This window comes from Ictidomys tridecemlineatus, chromosome 5 (genome assembly GCF_052094955.1).
Source record: "Ictidomys tridecemlineatus isolate mIctTri1 chromosome 5, mIctTri1.hap1, whole genome shotgun sequence".
Lineage (NCBI taxonomy): Eukaryota > Metazoa > Chordata > Mammalia > Rodentia > Sciuridae > Ictidomys > Ictidomys tridecemlineatus.
The window spans coordinates 153,753,316-153,769,516 of record NC_135481.1 but is presented as its reverse complement, the minus strand read 5'-3'; positions in this window follow the sequence as shown (position 1 = coordinate 153,769,516).

Genomic DNA, 16,201 nt, shown 5'->3' with positions numbered 1-16,201 from the left:
TTCTAAATGCTTAAGAAATTATATGAATTTAAAAGCTTGAATGAGGTTAAAAGCTCCTAGGCATCAAACTTTAAAAAAAATCTCTTTAAAGTGGAAGATTTCTGGGCTGGCATTTTTCAGTGTATTGGTTGGAGCTCTTTACAAGTTATAATTTATTAAATTCAAATATCAACTCAAAAGCTTAGCAGTCATTATCCTAATATTAGTGAGAAGAGAACTACGCACTTTGCATATACAGGTCCATTCTGGATTCCTCCTGTTTATATGCCAAGAATAGGGACCTGGAATAGCCTGACACTGTGGCTTATTTTCATATGAGTTAAATGGCCTTTTTGGTAGCTTTGGATCACACCTCTCCCTGAGCCATCACTTTCTTTATGTGGCTCCATGGGCTATATGGACTGATGAGATATTCACTACCAGGGTGACAAGACTTCAGGCCCTCTGTGCATGTCCCAGCCAGGGTTTCCACCCAGATGATACACCACCATCCTTAGGGTTGCAGTGTTGAAAAGGCAAACATATTCGTTCCTCTGTGGTTCAGTTTCCACCCCCAGAAGCCAATGGTTGCTGCCTGAGGCTTCTGAACAGGGCTTCCTGTGCTCTCAATACCTTACCAAGACCAGATGAAATTGGAGCTCTTATGCCTCAGGTTGAATTTCATTTCCTTTCATTTATAATCAGGAATGTCCTCAGGATTTGGCAGGTGTATACTAGAGGAAACAGTGCCCACTGAAAAGGGTTGTTTCTCCAGAAGAGGAAACAATACCGGTGCCTGGGCAGAAAAGGCCGTGAACTAGTCCAGGGGACAATGGAAGGAGAGAGATCCAGGGCCTTCACTCTGCTCCAGTATCCAGCAAGGCTGCCTGAGACAGCCTTTCCTTGGATGATAGTTCTCACACAGGGACCTGGAGTGCCGTTAGCACACTCAGTAAGTTAGCAGTGGGGCCCAAGAATTTGCATCTGTGTCACTCTCTCTAGTGATGTTCATGCTGCTGACCTGGGAGCCACAGTTGGAGACCAGGTGCTCTTTGTGTGTTGCTCTTGGACAACACTTGCATAAGCAGAACCCATGAAGGTTCCCATGTGCCTGCTTGAAGATCAACCTGCCAGGACAGAGAGTTCGAATGATGGAGTTCTAGTCCCCAAGCCCCAAACCATTCCCCACAGCCTGTGTCCCTGCCTCTTCTGTGGCTTCGTCACCATCTTCCTGTCAATTAGGAATACCAGTCTCCCCTCAGCCCTGCATTCAGGGAATCCAACCCTTTGCATCTGATGGTAGACATTCTTCCCAAAGTCAGTCCTTGTCACTATTTCCATCTTACCCCAGGTCTCATTTCCATACTTTCTTTTCTGGACTGGTCAGAACCTTCTATTTGCATCTCAGCCCATTTTCTATCTCTCCCTCCCCTCCTGCCTGTCCATCTGGCTTTCAGAAAACCCAGATTCCCTGTCTGGCCTGCCCTTGACAAGACCTCAGGTCCTGTGCATGTCCTATGATGGCAGTGGTTCTATGATAGAACAGCAAGCTACCCCTGCCTTGGTCATAGTCTTCCTTCACTATCCATCGCATTCCTTTGACTTGGATGTGTCCCCATTTCTCCCACTTAGAAAATATGCCTTCTCCCTGCAGAGTCTGCCTCAGATGTTGTGGGGTGATGGGAGGCTCAGACAGTTTGCCATTTCAAGGAAGAGTGGGTTCTAGCCACACCATCATCATCTAGGATAAGAAGCTGGCTCTCAAGTGTCTTGTCTAACTGCCCATAGTGAGGGCTTCCAAGTGTCCTGAGCTATATATGCAAAGAGAATGTCCATGTTGAGAGGGAAGAATGAGGTTGGACACAGATCTAGGTTACAGACCCAACCAGTTTTGCAGGGTTACTCTAGGGACATTGAGATGAATATCACTGAGGGACCCAGAGTCAACCAGCTCCCTACACAAGCCAGGTATGCTCACTTCCAGGAGGACATATCCTGGCTCCCACACAACTCCCTGGTGCTAGACATGGAGATGGCCCACTCTCAAAGGGCCTTGGGAGGACCCTGGAGTCTGCTTCTGCCCAGGTCCTTTGGTTTGTCATCCTCTTTCCCCTTCTCCAAAGGCCAAAACTTAAAGCCTGGTTAAGTTGGGTTCAAAATCAAGGTTATTTTGAAGGTGAAAGAATTAAGGCTAGAGGAGTGGGGAATGTGGTGGTCAGCAGTCACCTCCTAAGAGCTTGGAGCCTCATGATGGAGGGAAATATAGGGAAAGTATAGATTCTACTGTGCCCCAGAAGTCACCCACTGCTAGGGTTATGGATTAAATTATGTTTCCACAAAGATATGTTGAAATTTTATGTCTTCTGAATGCAACCTTATTCCGGAATAGAGCATGTGTAAGTATAATTAAGTCCAAATGAAGTCATTAGGATAGGTTCTCATCGAATGACAGTAGAGCAGTAGTTTGCCATAAGTTATTCCATTTTGAGTTTAAGTGCTGAGGTGGAAAGTCTCTACACTGTGTGTGTGTGTGTGTGTATGTATTCTGAAACATCAGTGTTTATAGCAGCATTTCTTATAATATCCAAGTAAAGGAACCAGCCAAAGTGCCCATCAATAGAAAAATAGATTAAGAAAATGTTTTCTTAATCTATTTTTCTATTGATTAAAAATAAATTAAGAAAATGTTTATATACACACATATATATAATACACACACACACACACACACACACATAATAGTTTTACTCAGCCATAAAGAAGAGTTAAATTATAGTATTTGCCAGTCAGTAGATGGAAATGCAGAACATTATGCTGGGTGAAATACATCAGACTCAGAAACTCAAGGGTTCAATGTTTTCTCTTATATGCAGAAGTTAGAGCAAAGCAAGTTATAGCAGAGCAAAGAAAAGTGAGGAGATCAGATATCATAAGGATATAGGGAAGATCAGTGAAGTAAAAGAAGGAGATTGAGGGGAGGGAGAAGGGACAGGAAAATGGAGGAAATGAAGAATATATTTTATTTTTTAAAATTATCTTATGTGCAAGTATAAAATATACCACAGTGAATTCCATCTTTATGTATATAAAGAGAGCACCAATTAAAAATAAATAGATAAACAAACAAAAGGGAGACCAGTAGAGTAGAGGAAGAGGAATAGGGGGATGTAGGAGGGGAGGGAAAGAGAAGGCACAAGGAACTGAAATGGAGCCAATTATATTCCTTGCAAGTATGATTATGTCAAAATGAACTCAACTATTATGTATAACTGTAATGTTCTGAAAAAAGAAAAGAAAAAAAGTAGGCGCAAGTGTGTACATATTTATGAAGTAAACATTAATCTTAATGGAGAATAAAGAACTACCAGGCAATCCGATCAGGTGACCTGTGAGTATTGCCACCACGGCAAGTAATATAACGTGTGCATTTACTGTTACTCAATACATTCTGACATTGTGGAGAGACACACACAGGTTTGGCCTACGTTAATGATGGAGTTCACTCACAGCACTGCCCCCTCCCCTAACCCAGCACACTCATCCCAAGCATTCCACTGTGGTGTCTGCTCTTCAACCTCTTTACTCCCAGCTGCATACACCATTGCATTGCAGCCATCTGTGTTCAAAACAACCTCCCTTTTGAAGGGATTATTTGGGAGCAAATAATCCCACATTTCCTCTTTGTGCTTCCACAGGGTTGGAGCTCTGTACTTGTTTTGTTGTACTTGTTTTGTTAGGAGGACAAACACCTGGAATTGGTCTGTGAATGGCAGGGACTCTGAAGGGTCATGAAGTTCACAGCCCAGGGAGCCTGTGGGAGAGGGTGGTGGCTGGCCTTTGAGGGCTGGGTCCCAGCGGAAAGAGCAAGCATTCTGCCTGGGTGCTGTCAGCAGCCCCCAGGACACGGAGCAGCCTGGAAGGAAATTTCTCTTCCTCGCTCACCAAGAAGCCACCATGTTTCTCTTGCTCTCCTGTCCTCCCTTGGTGAGGAGGAAGATTAGCTGACCCAGTTCCATGTAAACTCTGCATGACCTTAGGCTCTGCTCAAGGCCTATCTCCCTGTCCATTAATGTCTGAAGGGGCCTCCCGCAAGGGGACAGAGGTACTGGCAGAAGAAATAGTTGCCCTGTCCCTGCCTTCCCTAGGACAGAAAAAGTTTCCACAAAGATCAATCTGAATTCCTACTTTTCCTTCCTCATTTTAGTTATGAAATTCTCATATTTTTAAAGGTTACTCAGGTTCAAAGTCTCAAGGGAAATATTTGTACCTACGCCAGCTCCTCTCTCCCTCCTACTCCGTGGAGGAAATGCTCAGCAGGGACACCCCTTCTTCTGCTGGTCTCTCTGCGTTACCTAAAGGGGAGCTGGCATTCTTCTAAATTCAATCCCTTTCTCCTGTATTTTCCTTATTTCATAATTCCTGAATCTGCTCTTACTGTTTTTAATCCTCGAGAACAACAAAGACATGTGCAGCTAAGACCCGCCAGTCCCTGATCAGAGAAGCCAGATGGTGTGGTTAAAGCAGGGCCCAATCACTGATACTGATCTAATTCCATCTTGTCTCTCTCTCTAATCTGTTCCTTTCTGAATTATTCTTTCCCTTAGTTTGTCTTAAATTCCAGAATCACAGGTCTGATAGACAAACATCCTGAGATAAAAATCAAAGCTGGCCATTTCCTTGGTGCTGATCAGGCTCTGCATGATCAGCTTCAGGATAACAATCAGCCAGGAGGAGACTTGACCAAGGTTGCTAACCATGCAAACTTTCTCAACTCTGGCCTTGGTTCTTTCTCTATAAAACCCCAATGGTTACACTCTGAAGAGGGCTTTAGATCTGTCTTTTTGCTGCAGTCATACTGAATAAAGACAGCTTTTCTACTTCACCATGACTTTTTCTACTGGATTTTTCCTGTGGGGTGAGTGACCAGGCCTAATCTGTTGGGATTCTCTCAAGTCCAGGCCTTTGGCTAAAAGTCAGATAACAGACTCAGGATATCCCTAACCTGGGGTCTGACACCATCCTGTGTTTGGTCAAGACTCAGATAAAACTCAGATACCACTGATCTGCAGTCTGACACCATCCTGTGGGGAAACCTGTCCCTGAGAAAGTCAGAGACCACTACCCAGATGAAGTTCAAATGCATTCCCAAGGCCTTAACTCAATGGCCTGTCATTACCAAGTTTTGGCTCTTAGGGCTGGGTCCTTTTTCCATCCCAGATCCGTGGAACCATGACCCTGCACTGATGAAGCAGTAAGGGAGACTTTTATTCTTGGTCAAGAACTAGAGAAGTGGGAGACAAACTTTCAGTCAATTTCCATTCTCTGGGAGGCCTGGAGTTTTTAGATATAAGGCTAAAAGAAATAAGGGGGAGGGATGGTTTAATAAGGGGGAGGGGTATTCATGTATTTTATTATAATGAAGTTAGAGGGTATCTGGGGTCACTCTAGCAGACATCTTAGACCAAACTGGTTTCCCCAATCCACCCAAAGGAAAACTTCTGGCCTTCAGGCAGCCTGTCCTCAAAGACAAGCAAGATTAGGGTGGGGTAAAATTTCAGCTAGTCTACCTCATCAGTATAAGACCAGGTTAGGGTAACACTCTTACCCATTAGATGTATGGTATTTCACTTCCCCCAAAATTTTAAAACAGGTGCATCATAAAAAGAACAGGATGCCTTTGCTATAACACCTCCAAAATAAACTGAATGTGAAAATGTGACCATTGGGGATTACCACTAAAGGCAAAAGGCAAACCCTGGGACCTTAAACTGTTACTTATTAAAGCTTGGGGTGTGTTTTTTCTTCCACCCCGTGCAAGTGCTCTCTTAGCAGCTACAAACAGCTCTACCATTTTATGAGGCCAGGTTGTTGACACAGACTGGCTGCACCAATAGCAGAAATACAACAGTTGCTGGGGGAAAAATGACCAGCTATTCCTCCTCCAGGATAGGATGTTGGACCACATACACACACACACAAATTCCAAACTCTAATCACCTGTGCAACTTCTACACATGAGTAAAAGCTTGCCCCTTTCTTTGTACAAGAAGTTTCCTGATTTATCAGTGCTCTCTCCCCTGTCATTAAGGTAAAGTCCCCAATTAAAGCTTTGTCTCTGTTCATATTCTTTGACTTGCTTTCATTTCTGTTGTTACTGAGCCAGAAGTTCCCATCTCTGGCATCATCCCTACCACTGGCTGACCGTAACCTTGAGCTACTCATGCACAACCCCTCCCCTGGTTCTTCATCGGGGGATACACATCACTTCTAACGTGTTCTGAGGGCTGAATAATGACCTACATATCAGGAATTCCAACAGTGCCTGGAATTAGGTATGTTTCAATAAATGTCACCTATAATAGCTGAATAGAAAAGTAGACGGCATCATGCTTATTCATTTATACTTTCATATGTATTGTAGGAGGAGACTAGGGGGTGTGTTAGTCAGGTTTTTGTCACTATAACAAATGCCTTAGATTAACAACATAAAGGAGGAAAGGTTTATTTTGGCTTATGGCTTCAAAGGTTTTAGTCCATGGTTATATCACATGGCTCCATCACTTTGGGCCTTGCAAGAGACAGAATATCAAGGTACACGTGGTAGAAGAGAACTACTCATCTTAAAGTAAGAAAAGAGTGTTAAAGCAAAGGGCCAAGAACAAAATATACCATTCAAGGGCACACACCCAGTGACCTTCCTCCAGCCAGACCCCACCCATAGAGTTTGCACCACTTCTCAATAACACCACAGGCTGGCAATTCTCCTGTAGGACTTGGCCTTTGGGGGACTTTTCTGATCCAAACCATAATAGGGAGTGCAAATTCTTATCCAAACAAAGTCCTTGACCAAGCAGAGCCAATATCAATCAGTATCCCAGCCTGTAGTTTACTGCTGTCTCAGTAAAGTTAGAAACTTTTCATAACTTTCATGAACTTTGGAGAAACCCCAGTAACTGCCCAGGCCCCCTGGAAAAGGGCACACCAGGAGATGCTGAAGTCAGTGAGGAGTGTGGGCTGGCACATCTGGTACGTGTGCATGTCATTGCTCTCCCGCAAGCTCTGCTAGGGCTGGGACCTCAAATAAGTAACTTCATTTTTTTTCTCTTCCTCAATTTCCTCAGCTTTTCAATGGATTAATAACAGTTTCTACCTGACAAAGGAAGCAGGATATTTGAAGTCAACAAATATTCCATCTTTTACATCCTGCATCTAAGTATCAGAACAGCACACCTTAGGATGCCACAAACCTCCCTCCCATTGGGCTCATTACCCACTCCTCATTTGAGACTAATGCTTTCTGTGTCCCCCAGCCCCAGAGCTCTTTCCTACCTCACTTAAGAATCCATGAGGGCAGAGCTGTTTCCTAGGGTCTGGCTGGCCCCAAGTCCTCCTGCAGGAGGTCTCTGCACACAGCCATCAGGCCCCTCTGGCAGCCTGATCCCCCTTTCCCAGGACAGACACATGCTGGGTTCCTGCAAGGGGAAAGGGCTTCTTTTCTCTGCAAGAACAAGATCTCCCCCCGCCCCCCACCAAACTAGTTTTGATGTAAATGAATACACAACACTGTTTTTTGATTTTCATGATATTTAATCTTTGCATCAGGCCCCAGAGGTACAGATTTGCAACCAGATGCTGTTTGCTGGGCTCCTCCCTCACCAGGGCAGTGGAAGTGATAGCCTCCTTAGAAAGTATTTCTGGAAACAGTCAAGAAAGAACACATTTTTGTGAAAGAAAGGGAGATGCAAGAGAATAAAACAGACTCAAAGGAGCCAAGGACTCGTTCTGAGGTTAGCAATTTATGAGACAAAGGTGCATGGCTAGGATAGCCACACCTGTCATTCCACAGTGTCACCTCCACTGTCCTGAGCAATATCTCAGGGTCTAATCATTCATTCTAGGCTCTCCCAGACCTGGACCAGCATTGCCCCCGTGGCACAGCGCTGTGACTGTTGTCCTCTGGCCCCACCCCTTTCCCCTCCTAAATCAGTTATAAATACCATCCAGCCCACTATGGTGTTAGGAAAAAGTCAGGTGTCTTCTAAATAAGGTGACTTGCTTTCTTCTTTCTCAAGACTGCATAGGTGAGTTGGAGATCTTGGGACTGGATTAGTTACCATCATAGCTATAAGCAAGAGTACCTCTGGTATTGTGCTCTCTCCTAGTACACTTGCTCACCATTCACAAACATTCCAGACCTGTGCTCTCATCCTACCAGGAGTACCTCACCAGAAGCCAAGCAGATGCTAGAACCATGTTCTTGGACCTCTAGAACAAATTTCCCAGTTTTGGGTATTCTGTATAGTAACAGAAAGCAAACTAAGACATTTACCAATGTAAAACATAATCTGGGTATATTAGAATTGTATATGTATGACTATTGACCCTACAGATATTATACATTTAAATGATCAATTATTGTAGGTTCTGATGTATATCAGGACATTAAATATCCCTGTTTCTATGGTCTTCCATTAAATTCGGTGTCAATGAACTAGAATGTTGCACACATATAATCTGATTAAGTGCAACTTAATCTTATTTGAGCCTCATGTCCCTGTGGAGTATGAGGAAAGCTACAAACCAATACTCCTAAAAATGGCATGCACATACAATATTGCCTACAGTTTTACAGTATTCTTAGAATCCTTATCTACAGTCCACAGAGGTGCATTTGTTCAGTTACCCTGACTGTAGAGCAATTTCTCTTATGCAGGTGAGTAAACTGAGGCCCAGGTTAGAGAGGAATCTGTCCATACAACTCAGTCAGTGTGCTGCCAGGAAGTTTCCTGACTACCACTCTAATCATCTTCCCACACCATACCCTGTCGGCTGTATTCTCAAGATAAATGAACAGCACAAACTGAAGGCCGTATTATCATCTTCAATGTAAGTTTATTACATTTATTGATCATGAAGAAAAATAAGTTCTCTGCCTGGTTTCCCCATTCAGCATTCATTTGCCACTCCTGAGCAGCATGTTATATCTCTGCAATTCAACTGAAGGGCTTCATTATCTTATTATTACAGTGCCACCCACAGTGAGCTGCATCCTCCTGGTTAATCTGACAGGGCCTGTTCTGTACCAAAGCCTTGCTCAATTATCCAGCTCTTAGTTCTATTCAAATGTATTTTTAGGGTATTTTTCTTTCTACCTTCCAACTGTCCTCCACATTTTCTGCTTTTCTGGGGCCATCATTTTAATTTCAAAATGAGCCAGTCTCTGTTATTTATAACCCAATTTCCTGGCACCTGTTCAGAATTTTCAGGATGGTATTTCCTTGCAATGGTGAGGGCTTAGATTAAGATTTTGAGAAAGCTGACTTTTAAAAAAATTGTAACTGTTTCTGAAATATTTTTTCTCTAAATGTATTCACCCTCTAAGCATCCAAGTCAGGCCATTAACTTTTCTAAAACAAAGCTTTCTTAAAATCAATCACTAATTCCATTACTTCTCTCCTGTTGTGGTTGCTGTTCATGTTTCTTGTTTTTGCTCAATCTTTGTTTTCAGCTGATGTGTGTGAAGATTCGTTTTCTCTTGAAAGACATAACAGGTGATGATTGTGTGATCCACAAGCAACCCAACATGCAGATGAGGATGCTCATACCACTGGCAATGACTCATATTGAACTCATTTCCATAGAAAAGTCACAGCAGGAGTGAGAAATGCTTTCTAAAGATGAGAGGGGTGGGAGCATGAAAGAAGAACCTCAGGAACAGAATCAATGTTTGCACAGGTAATAAGCTCTTATATGACACAGATTGCTGTACCTTGCCTTGCTCAATGACTAGAACTTTGGTCCACCACGGAGTCTTACAATCAGAAAAGACATTAGAGTCCTGCCATCCCCGGGATTCTTGCAGCCTCTCTAGAATTCATCTGCCAGGTGACAGGTCACTCGGGTAATGTTTGAACCCTTCATGGTGACCCTTGACCTTCAATGTGTTGCAATCACATTGGCACAAAACAAATTTCCACTCAGGACTGTGGAGTAGACTGATAATCATAAAAAGAGGATGATAGGTTTGGATTTATATGTGTGTCCCCCAAAGGTTGGAAACTTTCATCCCCAATTTAGTGATTAATGTTGAGATGGTTGGATCTTTAAGAAGTAGGACCTACTGAAAGGTAATTAGGTCATGGGAGTATCATTCTTAGAAAGGATTAATGGCTAATTCATGAAGCAAGTTAATTCTCAATAAAGCAAGTTTCTATGAAAACAGCAAGCCTGGCTCCTCCGTATTTTACTTCCTGTCTCCTTATATGATCTCTTCTACATGCATTTCTACCCTGATGCCATCTGCCATGTTTTGATGTGGCCAGAAGGACCTCACTAGATCCAAACCAATGATGTACCATGCCTTTGAACCTCAAAACCTGGACCCAATAAACCTCTTTGTAAAGTCATAGTCTCAAATATTTTATGATAACACAGAGGGACACTCCAATCCTCCAAGACCAGAGGGAAGGAGACAGGGATGGAAAAATTGTAAGACTTCAGGCAAAGGGTTTAAAAACTTGAGAGAGACTTCAGAGTCACAGTTGACCTCTGGGAATCAATCAAGCCTGGTACATCAGTCAGCTTTTTGTCTCTGTGACCAAAATACCTGATAAGAATAATTTCGAGTAGGAAAAGTTTACTTTGAACTAACAGTCAGAAGTCTCAGTCCATGGTTGCTCAACTTCATTGCTCTGGACCTGATGGGAGGCAGGATATCAGGATGAAAGGGCATGGTGGAGGAAAGATGCTCAGCTCATGGTGCTCAGGAAGGGGAGGCAGGGAGGGGGGAGAGAGAGGGGGTGGGAGAGGGGCTGAGGACAGATAGTGTCTCCAAGGCCTTATCCCTAGTTACCTACTGCTTCCAGCCACACCTACCTGCTTACAGTTACCACCCAGCAGTCCATTCAAGTTGTTAATCTAACAAATGGATTATTCACAGATGGGGTTACAACTCACAGTCTTGTAACTTCTGTACGTTGCTGCATTTGCTGAACACAGGAGATTTCGGGGGGACACTCTAAATCATAAAATCTGGTGAATAGCAGGCTGAAGGAAGAAATGAATATTTTGAAATAAATCAGGTGTCTGACTAAGGAAAGAAAAAGGAGTAAATAGAGATAGCTTTAGGGATCCACCTGGAGTTGGGATATGTTTTAGTCAGCTCTTCATTGCTGTGACTAAAGGACCTAACCAGCACAATTGTAGAACAGGAAAGGTTTATTTAAGGGATCACAGTTTCAGAGGTCTCAGTATACAGAAGTCCAGCACCATTCTTTGGGGCTCCAGGTGAGGCTGAATATCATGGTGGAAGAGTATGGCAGAGGGAAGCAGCTCACATCATCAGGAAGCAGAGACTCCATTTGCCAGATACAAGGATATTCCCCAAAGCCACACCCCCTCCTACCTCCTTCAGGCACACCCTACTACTTCAATTACCATTCAGTTAATCCCTGTCAGGGGATTAATTCATTAATTGGGTTAAGACTCTCACAACTCAATCATTTCTCCTCTGAACCTTCTTGCATTGTCTCACATATGAGCTTTTGGGAAACACCTCACATCCAAACCATAACAAGGTGAATTTTGTTTTCTAATATGCACAGTTGTGAGATTTCTTCCAAAATTATTAACCATAGCTCAGAGCATGTATTTTCTTAGGATGGAAAGAAAATGATACCAGGGAGAAAAAGGTACTTTTGAATATTAATTTAATTGATCAACCATGCAGTATAGTCTAGGTAAGAGAAGAAAGTCCTGGAGCTACTGAAGAATAGAAATCCCAAGATGTTGAATAACCAAATGCAATCACAGAACAAGATGTTGGGGAAGAAAAAAAGCCAGAAAGATAAATGATTCTTCAAACAGCATGCATTGGTTTTATGATTTCTTAAGTGGAGCCACACTGAGTGAGAATATGTCATGTTTTTATTTATGTTGCTCAGTGAAGATATATTTGTCCTCTTTTCTCAAAGGAATGACATTCCTATTTTTTTAGACTTTATTTGTTTTGCCTTCTAAAAATTGTCTTCCTTACATTGTTTGATATCTATTTGGAAAATAGTAACATCCAAATGTTAGAGATCAAATATGTAGAAAATTGTCACCGTAAAAACAATAGTAATGTCTGGGTAAAGTCACTCCTCATACTGAATGGAATTTTGAAGCAGTCACTTCCTGCTGAACAAGGGAAAATAGAGACATACGATATGACTGCTGTTACCTCTCACTTGGAACAGCAGGGGCATCCCAAAAGCAATTAAATAAAGACTAGCAAATCAGATTCTTTGCTTCATATTCATCAAGAACAAGCACAAAAGTCAAAACACTAAAGTAAAACCCACATCTTCCTGCAGTGTCCTCTTCCCATCTATCCAGTGAGGTTGAGTATGTGTCAAAAAATGGCCCTTCCCTTTTGCTGGCCCTTACCTGGAGCTGACTTGTAGACTGTACCTAAAGTTGCCCTGACCCGGCTCCAGGGTCACTATGGGGAAGGAGCCCCTATCAAGCATTGCTCTGTTACTGGTCTACAACAGTGCAGATTCCCTGAATGTTCTCAGACTTTTCTAAATCCTGCTGTCGTTTGACTGTTCTTGAGAACTTACATATATTTTCCTGGAGCCTAATACTGAACAATCTAAGTTAAATCCAGCTGTTATGGAAAACTCTGTCTTTCTTGTCAAATTGCAGCCATCCTTGAAAGTCAAATCTAGACTGCTGCAAGGGGTGCTTTTCTCCTGAGGGTAAATTCGTCTGCCATAGGAGCATAATCCTGGATAGACACAGCTCTTTTTCTGAAAAACCGTTTGAATGGGTCTTATTTCTTGAACCCAGCTTTAAGCTCTAGTGAATCGAGCCATCCTGATGTAAAGCTCCTCTTCAGAGCTAACATGAGAACCATGTTGCTTTGATGCTTATTGAAAGTGAGAACTCAACTGTTTTACTTGTTAGTGATGACCTGGGAAAAGACTAGGAGAAAATAGATATTTATCAGATCTAGGATGTTAAGAAAATTTCCAAATGTTCTAGACCACTCGCATGTATCATATCTTTAAAGTCTCAGTCTTGGTCCTTTGCAGAAGAAGCAAACACAGCTGCTCAAAGACCTCTGTTTGGGTAGGGCTGGGTGAACACAGCTCATTTCTGTTCCTATCACCTTAGCTGGTAGAGCTTAAAAACTGGGGTCCTCCATCACATGCCTAGTAACTGATGTTGGCTGTTGGTTGCAATGTCTGTGGGGATGTCTTTCAGAAGATCTACACATGGCCTCTCCATGTTTTGGCTTCCTTCTAACAAGGAGACTGGGTTCTAAGGGTGGAAAGAGAGAGGTGGGAAGGAAGTCTATGTCACCTTTTATAATCTAGCCTCAGTAGTCACGTGGCATCAGTTCTGCTGCATTTTATTGGTCAAAGCAGCCATAAAATCCCAGCTATTTTTTGTTTTGTTTTGCTTGCTTTGTTTTGTGTTAGTGCTGGGAATTGAACCCATCCACCTGATTTTTATGTGGAAGCATAGACTCCATCTCTTGATAGGGGTGAGGTAAGGTTCTGGAAGAGCCCAGAAATTCTGTTGAGGTCACTTTTAGAAAATACAATCTGCCACGGGGACATTAACACATTGTGAAATAACCCTGGATCAGTGGGGAGCAAAAATAATGTGAAATCATTTTTGCTTTCTTCTTCTGGAGGAATCATACTGAGAAATAAATTGAGTGACACACTCATATAAATAGTTGCCAATTGCATAATGAGTCATCACATTCCAAACCCAAGACTTCTGCCAGTTGACTCTGCACCCTAAACACCCATCTTGGATAAAATAACTGGTCACATATAAGCCTTTGCTTTCTGAGAAGCACAACTAAGGCAATTAGTACCAGAAGTGGACCTTGAAAACAGTCTCAGGATTAATTTCTGAGGCTGGATATGTTTTCACGCAGATGTGCCTAAGGATCCTGTTCATGGTTATAGGGTTGTGATAACTTTGGCACAAAGTGGCATCAATTAGGAAAGCTATCCCCGGTGGTTGATTGACATAAGGTGCAAATGGAGGGTGAGTAATGGGCTTATTGTGTGGGACAGGTAAGTCGTTTGGGGATAGAGTAATGATAAAATTTGTGGAGTCCTTTAGCTTCTTGACACTGGGTTGGTAAACTTGGAAAACATATGCTTAGATATCCCAAATGTCAACTCCAGGCATGTTCGAGGGCCTGAGGTTTTATCCCTTGTATTTCAGGGTGTAAATCCCATGTTCCTCCTGTGTTAGGAACTCTCATAGGGAAGGACAGAAACTTGAAATGTGCAAATTTGCACAAAGGACTCTTGTGCAAGTGATCCTTGAAATCTAAGCTTGAGAAGTGCCTGAATCTTTCACACTGACAGATGCAGTCCCTGTGGCTCTGTCAGAAGAAAACAGCCTTCCTTCCTTATTTTGCAGTGGAAAATGGGGATTTATTGACATGTCCTCACACATGGGAAGTCAATGCTAGCAATCTGCTCAGACAGCTCTTTGAATCTCAGGTGCCAGGATGAGCACAGATAGGAAGTAGAAATGTTGAAGCTATACTGTCAAGAAGTGAAGAAAGCCTAAGACAGCCCAGGAAGGCCCACAGAAGATGATTTCCAATGGGTAACAGCAAAGCTGGAGAGCAGACACTAACTTGTGGTGGTGGTGATTATCCTCAGAGACTGGTATCCACAGGGAAAGATGCTGCCATGGGCCAGCTGAACAGAAATGTGGTGTAGCCAAGGTCAGAAGCAAGAAGGAAATGACTGTCAGAGGCATGGAGAACATAATTTACCATAATGAGTGGAAAGGCCAGCAAAACAATCAGGGATTTGACTTACAAAGGCCACGTGTGGAGACTCAGGGGATGGGAGGGGATGTTACTTGCCAATTGTTCCATGGATCAGTTCACTGGCCCAGGGCCCAGCACTAAAGAGAAGGAAAGGGGAGAGGACTCGCAGTGCCATCCTAAGCACAGATGACACATGTTCCTGCAGTCAGTTTCCACATGCATCTGGAGAGGGGAAGCTCTGGAAATTTCAAAGTCTTTTTGTATGTGGAGGTCCTGAAATGTCCTGCTCCGCTGTGAAGGTGGGCTTATGGAGGTCAAGTGACAAGTGGACAGCTGATGTGAGTTCATCTCACACGGGTACTGCTGGGTAGAGGGACAGTCATTATCTGGCAGAAGCTGTGATTGTCCCTCTGTCCTGTGATGATAAAGTCATAATGGTAACAAAGGTGAAATCAAAACCTTAATAATACCCATAAGCTCTCACTCTGGTCCAAAATGGTATATCAGGAGTTAAGCCACACACTGGGAGGATTTATAAAGTTTAGCATTAAGTGGAAAACGGGTTATAAGTTAATACTAACCAAAATAGATTGGGTGTTCATTACCTTTTAGGCATTAGACCAGGAAATTGAACTGTCTTGACTCACAACTCTGAAGCCCAGCTCTGAAGTCACTGTTATAATCCCAGGATGGAAGAGTGCAGGAAAGCTGAAAGACCTTGCCTGAGGTCACATGGCTAAGAAGCTTCACCTAGGGCTCACAAACCAAAACTGGGCTCCCCTTTGGATTCTGCAGCTTGTGCTCATCTGACATGTGCATCCAGGGGCAGCAGAGTCTCTCAAAACTTTGCCTCAGAAAGGGGCCTGCCAGGACCTATTTCAGCCAGGCCAAGTGGCCTTCCACAGATGGTTTCTGCTGTGGGTGCTGAGTACCATGCAGATTTCCCTGAGAAGCAAGAACTTGTCTCCTTGCCATGTCTTTCTTCCTCAGTACTTGGCAACAAGATCTCATGGGTCCTCTGCTCTGAGTTTCAGAAACCTCATTTCCATCTTCCTCTATAGAGTGGTTGGTCAAAGAGTGGTACATGTTTACACAGCTGCCCAGCTACAGTCACAGGATGATTCTGAGGATGGCGCCAGGTGTCGATTTAACTCATGTATAAACTGAATTTCCTGTTCTGAGAACTGGCAGAGCTGAAAAGGGATCCATTCAGAGGAATTAATTTGGGCTTCCTGGTCACACAACAGATCCTGATGGGAAGGGCTAAGGTTGAGTGGGGTGTGGTTAGAGGAGGTGTCCCATGGAGCTGCCATGAGGAGCAGCCCAGGTCCTGGGGCAGGGTCCTAGGGTGGACCTTGGCCTAATGTCTATCCAAGAAACCTGAGCTTTGCTCCAGAGGTTTTAGGTCATGCTCCTAAGGTACATATG